The sequence below is a fragment of the Eurytemora carolleeae genome, unplaced genomic scaffold, assembly GCF_000591075.1.
Source record: "Eurytemora carolleeae unplaced genomic scaffold, Eaff_2.0 scaffold1050, whole genome shotgun sequence".
NCBI lineage: Eukaryota > Metazoa > Arthropoda > Copepoda > Calanoida > Temoridae > Eurytemora > Eurytemora carolleeae.
The window spans coordinates 1,278-10,646 of NW_019396939.1; the positions used below are offsets into that span (position 1 = coordinate 1,278).

General features: G+C 41.0%; 1 long non-coding RNA gene across 1 annotated transcript; it reads left to right on the plus strand.

The window, feature by feature from the left end:
* The first annotated feature begins 762 nt into the window (after positions 1–762).
* On the plus strand, positions 763–9,086 carry LOC111710337 (uncharacterized). Its single transcript, XR_002767040.1, has 2 exons — positions 763–1,039; positions 8,986–9,086. It is a non-coding gene; the product is annotated as an uncharacterized LOC111710337 (long non-coding RNA).
* The last annotated feature ends 283 nt before the right edge of the window (positions 9,087–9,369 follow it).

The window sequence follows — 9,369 nt, forward strand, 5'->3', positions numbered from 1 at the left end:
ATTTGTACAATAATTGCATTGTTTGTTTACTTCCTTATTCACACTTCAAGGACTCCATACAATTTCCTTCCATGCCATGTTTTTCCCTTCCCTACTTGGTATACTTTTTACAGAAATATAATGAAACAATTGGTTTCAGCATTTAATTGAATTGTTTTAAATCACCATTTTTCCGAATATTGTAAAACTGAAAATTTCCAGATTTTTTCCTTTCTTGATTGATTGATTTTTAGAAAGTTTTTAATTGGAAACATATTCCCTGAATGTATGGTCATGTGAGAAACCAAGATTATGCGAAGTAGATAAGCGCACTTAAGCATCAAAGTTTGACCTCAAATTATTGCATTGATTTCACTGAATAATTCTGCTAGAATTCTGATAATGAACTGGATTTTTAAAAAAAACTGAAGATTTTGTTTAATAAAGAGAAAATCCACTGGAAATAACGGTTTATGTTGAGGAAAAAGAACTTAAATTCTAATATAATGATGGCAACTATTGTGGTTAAAAATTGGAAAACTTACAGAAAATAGAAAATAAAATTTTGTATGTTTAAAATATTTCTTTTACATGTTTTAATGTATTTAAATGTTTTATTCTAATTTATAGAATATCTTCCATTAACATTGTAACCTCCACCCCCTACCTCATCCTAAGAGGTTGGGTAGACCCCCATCCTCCGCCTTATCTAGATACTCTAGCTTGCCAAACACGATAAGGATGTGTTGATAAGACAGGATCACAGGAATAAGTTTGGTTGTGCACCAGCTCTCACAAGGAGAGGATGAAGACTTTTGCCAACTCCCCACAGTAGAAGGATGGACAACCTATGAAGCAGTCAGTCCACAGGAATGGAAACTGCTTGGTTGGATCGGAGCCGTGGGAAAACAACATGTTGCTGAAGGAGATATGTTGCCTGGAGAGATATATTGCCGGAGGAGATATGTTACTGGAGGGGATATGTTACTGGAGGGGATACTTAAAGGAAGTATCTAGCCAAAGGAGGTATCTAGCCAAAGTAGGTATCTAGCCAAAGGAGGTATCCAGCCAAAAAGAGGAAAACCTTTAGTTTAGTTTAGTTTAGTATTTGTTTCACTTTCAATATAAATGTTCAACTACTTTGTTCTTTTATTGGTGCATGACATGATGACTACTAGAATATTGATCCCCCTTTTTGGGTGGTTCCTTTCATATTTAACAATTCTACAGGCAGGCTGCGGTAGGCAGGATTTGTCACGTCAAAGATTCCTTTTGGACACCTTGGTCACGTCCCTGACCTTTTGAGATCTTCCCGTATGCATGTCGTTGTAGGTAAAGCTCGGGCTGCTCCAGGCGTGTCCTGTAGAGACATTAGTAATATCATTCCCAGTCGACAAGGGCGGCTCGTACCTCGCAACTACCAGTATATGCTCATCCTCTCTGGGCCTCACCACAACTTCTATGGGATCAGGCAGAGCAAAATTTACCATGCTTACGCCTAAATAGCTTTAGTAGGTTTCCAGTACGAATCTGGTGAGCTCACATGGAGGCCTGGTCCGTGCAATCAAAATTACTCTTCTGACGCTTCTATCTGGGTAATCTACATTGCATCTACTCAGGATGGAAGACACAGACGTTTTGCTATGTACTCTCGTATACCGCCTGCATCTAGCCAAATGGAGAGGGCTCATGAGCTTACTGCAAGATTCACACTCCATTAACTTAACCAGCAGCTTCATCTGGCTGGCATAGGGCCTCATGGTACCTACAGACTCCAGGACGGCCGGGTCCCACATGCACGCTCTCACCATCTCCCATATCGTGTCTGCCACCTTCGTGCTGGAGTCAACCATTGCAGCATTCACCATCTCTTCGCAGAAGTTCCCACATTTCACCATGTTCCTCAAAATCCGTCTCAGACTAGAGGTAGGGTTGTCTACCCCCTGGTAGGCTGGAAACGTGGGGTTAGACATAAAGCTATACACATTCGGGTTCTGGAACTGTGCGAGATAAAGAGCGCCGACCACTGACTTTATCTCGCCTAAGGATTCCGAGCTCTCATCTATCTCAGCAAGATTCTGTATAAACATGTTCACAGGGCGCATTGGATCTGTCTTTTCTTTAGTTATAAAGTCCATGCACGCTGGGAATCCCAACCAGCCCAGGTAAGAGGGAGCTATGATTTGATATGATGTTACTCTTGGCAATGTTTGGATCCCATTGCAGGGCTGTGTACTCATTGCGAGGCGCAGGGCCATCACATACATGAGCATGGGATCTGCACCCTTCTCTATTGCACCTCGAATGGACCCCGTGATGTCTTGCACCTGCCCCTGAAAGGTACCTATCATCCGGTCTGAAGAAGTGCAGACTTTCATCATCGTGCGGATTGGCTTGACGACCTCTGCCCCCTTCGAAAAGAAGCGATTCAGGAATGTGAAGTTCAGAGTTGAAATGATTGTCTTGTCCTTCGCAATTACGAGCCCGAGCTCTGCATAGGCTTCAGTCAGAGCTTCTTCTATGAGTGAACACTTTAATTCCTTCTCTATCTTGGTTGATTTTCTCGAGAAGAAAAAGCAGAAGAGTGTTTCATCTATCATAACCTTCCCCTTGTACCACTCTCCTGCAGACAGTATTCCCTTCTTTCTCAGCTTGGCTGTCACGTAGAGAAGGATATGGCTATGGAGGATGCAATCATATCTCCCGGTCCATCCCTGGACCATTCCTTCGTCTATATCCATATCCACATTTAGACCATCTCGTCTACATACAAATCTCAAGTTCTCCTAGACTTTCGCGAAAGTGATGTTGTGGTCCGCTTGCGTATACCCGAGTACTGTATTGTGATGATTCAAGAAGAATTGCCTAGACACCCCGGGGCTCCATCCCTTAATGTCGATGCTATTGAACAAACATGACCCTACTTCCCAGCGTTTCGGATCCGGTTGGATCCGTATCATTTGGTCGGATCCGGATCCGTATCAGGAAACGTTGATATGGATCCGGGTAGTGCCAAATATTAACCAAAACCATGGAATAAATAAATCAAAATGGTTCGTAAATGTATTATTTACATGACGAAAATTTTTCCAAATTATCTTTATTAATTTAATGTTTACATTTATAAAATAGTAATGACAACATTTTTAACTTTAGGATTACTCAGAGGCAAATGCTCACATGGCGCAAATTTCAAATATATAAAGTATTCATTTTTAAAAGATGAACGTGATCGGAACAAGCTAGGGCTGAATTAGACTATATTAATTATTAATATATTGATATAAATATATCTTAATTTATGTAAATTGTATTTAGTACCACCCATTATGGTACTACCGTACTTTATACATATTTCAGACCATATTATAAGTCGAGATTAGAGAATGCCGCCATATAAAAAGGCGAAGTTAGGAGGGGTCTATGAGTACTTCAAGGAGGAGATGGACAGCTGGGTCTGCCAGATCAACATTAACAAGGACGACGGCGAAGAGAAGAAAATATGCGGCAACATAATTACCAAAGGGGCCGAAAAGGAAGGGGACAAAGGTAGGAGATCGACCAAAATTTGAACATTATAGTAAGAATATTTTAATTATTTAACTTATAAAAGATTAAACCTCATTTACATATTATTATTTTTCAAACTTTAGATTTAGAAGTTAAAGAGTAATAGAAAAATGCTTAAAAAAAATATTTTTTTTTAGGATCAAGATTGGGTAATCTTAAGCGGCATGTAAGGAGGAATCATCCTAAAGAGTTCGTGAAGATAGAGAAGGAGGAGGCCGCAGCTAAAGATGCAATTGCAGCGAAGAAGCCCAAGGCATACATATTACTAAAAAAAAAACATATATACATACATATATTTATATGAATTATTTACTGTTTACATGCTTTTACACAGATGATGGGATGAAATATGCCTTAGATTTTGTTACTTTTTTAAATTACATTAAAGAAAAAGTATTATGACGCAATTAAATATGCCCTTGATAGATGAAAGATTGTGTTATTCTTTTTAATTAAGTAATTAAATTATTGAAGAAAAAAAGTATTATTTTTAACTTTATCAATTTATTTATTTTTAATTTTTTTTATGAAACAAATTATTTGATACATGTATTTAATTCAGAATGCAGATAATCATTTTTCCAATCATCTTGTTTCCTGGCTGTCCTGTTGTGCTCGTTCAATTAGCTGCATACCCCCGCCCCCCCAGGAGGGTTAATATGCAGTTTTGAGATGCTGATCAGGCAATTTTTAGTATTTCAATATCAGGTCTTGAGTTTCTGTATTTATTTCAGTTGTTTTTTGATATCAGCCATCTATGCAGGTTTAATGCTGACATTGTTGTAATGAGAACTTCCCTTTGTCAGCTGCATTGCATGTATCAGTGTCTTGCAGTAATTTAGAAAGAAATTAAAAGACCTCCTAGCCTTAACTGCATTCGGCTAGGTTCAAGGTGATTTAGATGTACCCCCTAGGAAAGGAACACCCAATGAAACCAATGATGATCTCTCTCAGAAAGTTTTGATTAAGATTCCACAGAAAAGCAGTTTCTGAGTTCCACTATATCTGCTCGTGAAGTAGGATAAGATTGGAATTTAGGAGGTAGGCGGAGGAAGATGGGGGTGTAAGGGTAACAGGTATGAGAAATACCATAGTCCTCACTTTTAACGTGTATTCCCACGTGGACAGAATTTTTTAAAGAAAAGTATTATGAATATCTCAATAATAGGTGTCCAGCAAGCTCGCATGGCGGCGTTTGTCAAGTCAGACACGGTGGTGGTCAAGATGACCGCCATCACGTTCAAGCTCGGGATTGTCAAGTTCGCCATGCAGCATTTTGTCCCATTCCGCTTTTTCAGTTCAGAGGTTTTCAAAAGTTTAAAAGGAGAAATGGCTGAGAAGCTCAAGGAAATTAAATATTTTTTTTACTATTCTAATTTCTAAGTCTATAGGTAACTCTTCAATTTGCTGTTTTGTCAGTAAGTTAAATTTAAACTGTTTCTTTCTTTAATTTTTGTTTGTTTACACTTTTCTTTCAATTTTTAGGGGGGGGGGAGTGGGAGGAATTGAAATATTTCTTTTCTAATTAATACATTTGTATTTTACACCCATTTCATTTAATAATATAATATTTATAAAAAAAAAAATATATGTGTATTACCTGGGTGTCCCTCGATTAAGACCAGGTCCGGAAGTACATCATTGACGCCGCCAAGGCCATGAAGATTGCGATGAAGGAGAACCTCAAGGGAAAGCTTGTCTACCTCAAGTTTGACGCCTTGACCAGAATCCGGGTGAACTATCTGGGCCTGAACGTCAGATACATGTCCAATGAGCAGTCCATAACGAAGACCTTGGCCGTCATGGACACCTTATGCGAACATAAGGGCAAGTTCATCAAGGTCATGATCCAGAAGGTTCTTGATGAATACAAGATTCCCCTCAAGAACGTCATCATGTGCGTGACGGACAACGCAAAAAACATGATTGGGACTGTTAAGCAAATCAACCTTGATATCCAAGCTGAAGGAGGGAGTGGAGATGTTGATGTAGACGATGATGAAGACGATGAAGATGAAGACGACGATGTGCAGCCCTCCGACCTCGACCTTGAGGCTTCCTGCCCACCATGCTGCGAGCATATGCGCTGTGCCGCACACACCCTCCAGTTGGCCGTCGGAGATGGCTTGAAGCACAAGAGCATCAAGGGCATTGTGGCTAAGCTGAGGAACGTGGCCAAGGAGGCGCGGTACCCCAACAAGGAGAGGGTGATGTTAACTCCACCGCCGACTGAGAGGTAAAGATATTGATTTTAATTTAGATTTTTAGACATTAACTTATACTTTATTAAGATTTAGATATTAGATAAATATGAATTAATGAATGATGATTATTCAGTATTCTTCAAGTGTAACCAGACAATTACATATTTAATTAATTAAATTTGTCTATTAAAAGGAAAGCATGTATTTTCAATAATATATATTTTTATTCTTCATCATATTATTCAAGAAGGAGCCATATTTAAATAAATTATAAGAAAGGATAAGTTAAACTTTTTAAGTTTTTAGTTTCATCTTTTTGTTTTGTTATTTAATTTGATCCAAAGTTAAAAGTTATTAAAACAATATTTCCTTGTTTTTAGATCTACATCAAGGTACAGATCAGGGTCGACCACAGCCAGAGACAAGATGAGGGCAAACGTTGTCGCTGCCCTAAATACCATCAAGGCCGACAGGAAGGAGCTGAAGAAGCTTAAGGACCCAATTGAGGCCTATCTGACTGTAATAAAGGAGGTCTCCAGGATCCTAAGGGCTATGCCCCCGACCCATGTTTTGGTTGAGAGCCTATTCTCAGCCTTGAAGCTGCAGAAGTCTGACCTCCGGAACATGATCAAGGCCGACATGTTGGACACCCTTCTCCTGCTCAAGGCTAACAGGGACTATCTCTTCAAGAAGTGATTGATCGGCCTGTCCAAAGGATTACTCCAAAAAGTCTATATTTTTTTGTTACATTTCGGAATATATAATAAATATAGTTTATAAATTATAACCTTGCATAACATTTAATAGGGAAAATCCGATTCACAGAATCAAAAGTTACCTCTGATCCAGATCCTTATCAGAGTCAGGATCTGGATCCATCATCACGGATGCGGATCCATGGATCCGGATCCGGATCCGCATCAAAATTATACGGATCCGAAACACTGCTACTTCGGAAGATTTGGACAAGAACATCCTGAAGGCCAGGTCCATATCTGCCCTGCTGGCACCCATTGCAATATTAACCAAGTGGTTCGCCGGGACAGGATTGCTAGAATACATCTCGCTTAGCATTCGTTGACTAGGCTCATTCAAGGAAAGAGTCTCATGCGAGGTTAATGCATCCTTCGTATTCTCAGCCTTGGTGGCAAGATCTGTGATATTATCTCACTTTACCATGTCAGCCGCGAACAACTCCTTGTATTTCTCCATTTTCACTCCTCCCCCGCAGTCGTCACCGTGGAACATGCTGAACAGGAGCTCATTTGCAGACACGTTTCTCCTAAACATGGAGGACCCAGGATTCACATATTCATCGTACTTAGCAGGTACTTGTGTTACGTCCTTGGCTTGTATAAAGGCCTTGTTTGCCGTGTGGACGAAAGGGAAGTGCTTCTTGAGGCGGGCGGCCCCCCACAGAGACACGGGAGGGTTGCAAGGGCCATACTTGATGGCCTGCTTGATTGCGGTCCTCACTTCAACCTCCTTCCCCTCAGCGCATTCATAATTAGGTGCAGAGTGCTCTTTCGATGCTGTAACCAGGAGATCGTAAATTTCGCAAAACCCAATGAAATCCCTCTCTGCTTGGGGATTCGTTGACCTGTATTCCATCATCTTTTCTTGAGTCACCTTGAGCATGGTCACTATGTCCCTGTCCGGGGTGGGGAGATAATTAAACAAGTAACACAAGTCGAGCACGATCCCATCATAGGTGCCCAAGTCCTTAAACAGATCCACTAGTCCATTTGCATCCTTGCAAACCTCTTCCAGGCCCTCTAGTAGTTTTGCCCTCCTTCTGTCCTCACCCGTGTCCATGCCTCCTGGTACCTCGTGAATGTGATAGTCGTTCTTGAGTAGAGCCAGAACCTGTTTCATCGATTTGGGCAGTTTTGTGTCTTCCTCAGGGTAGACTCCGGGTATCCTACAGCCCATATATCTCTCTTCCTTTGAAACTGCTCTGCTGATGTCTAATGGCTTGTCAACCCACTATCCCGTGGGCCGTGTTATGATGGGGGATGCAACCTGACTTGAAGTTGATCTCGTCTAGGACTATTTGTGATATGAAATGTCCAACTGCAGCACTGCCGGTCGTCCAATTGTATGCAAGAGATATTAATCTGTGGTTGAGTCTTAGTTTTCTCACTAGTATGGATATATCATGCACGTCCGCGGTTATGCTGAGCGCACTATACATCTTCCTGTTGCGGATGAAGATTCCCTTCTCTGTATGGTTAAGATAAGCCCCAGTGTGTCTACAAAGCGAATGACTCGGGCAACCCAGCAGACCAGCCACTCTGTGGTAGTGCTTCTGGTTCCGTGTCCTTGAGCGCACTGGGAACAAGCGGCCAGTCTGGGGAACTGGCCCAAATGACCAAGGTTTCTGATCAACGAAGAAAATCTCTGAACATCAAGTCTTATCACACAGTAGTTAAAGCCTTTACTTATATCGAAGCCTCTCTATCAAACCGGATTGAACTATCCATGGGCTTTGGGATGGGTCGCTAAAGGTGCTCGAGGACGTTATCTTCTCCATTGACAATGAGGGGGCCTTTACTTCAGCAGTGAACAGACTAAGGGATCTCATCTGCGGATTCAAGGGCAACCCCTTTAAAGAGTCTATGTCATATGCGAGTACCATGGGGGCTAGGGTTGGTGTATTCTACGACGCTAGGGACAATTACTGGTATAGTGAAATTGCCGACGAAAACCCTCTCCCTGCAGGAAGCAACCCAGACCTCCCTCCCTCCCTTCGGACTCCCACCTATTAGTGACAGGCGGGCCACTGTTGACCATTCCAGGGATCCCCTAACCCAGCGCCCTGATAGAGTTAAAGTCTCAGAGTCGGTAATGAAGAAGTACAAAAAGCTTCCCCCAGAGGAGAGGTGTTATGACCCCCCTCCTCTGCCTTATCTAGACACTCTAGCTTGCCAAACACGATAAGGATGTGTTGATAAGACAGGATCACAGGATATAAAAGGAGACCTAAAAAAGAATAAGTTTAGTTGTGCACCAGCTCTCACAAGGAGAGGATGAAGACTTTTGCCAACTCCCCACAGTGGAAGGATGGACAACCTATGAAGCAGTCAGTCCACAGGAATGGAAACTGCTTGGTTGGATCGGAGCTGTGGGAAAACAACATGTTGCACAGGAGATATGTTGCCGGGTGAGATATATTGCCGGAGGAGATATGTTACTGGAGGGGATATGTTACTAGGGGGGATACTTAAAGGAGGTATCTAGCCAAAGGAGGTATCCAGCCAAAAAGAGGAAAACCTTTAGTTTAGTTTAGTTTAGTTTAGTATTTGTTTCACTTTCAATATAAATGTTCAACTACTTTGTTCTTTTATTGGTGCATGACTTGATGACTACTAGAATATTGATCCCCCTTTTTGGGTGGTTCCTTTCATATTTAACAATTCTACAATATAATTGAGAATGTTAACTAACGGTTCAGATAGAAATATCTATGTTCAAATTAGGGTCTATGTAGAAAATACTGAAAGAAAGCAACTATTTAGATAAAAAAGAAAAGAATGGGTCCTGGAATTTGGTTGGAATTTTATCAATTTCAGACAGATATCTCTATCATTGATACTCTTGTATTGGTTTTAAAGAA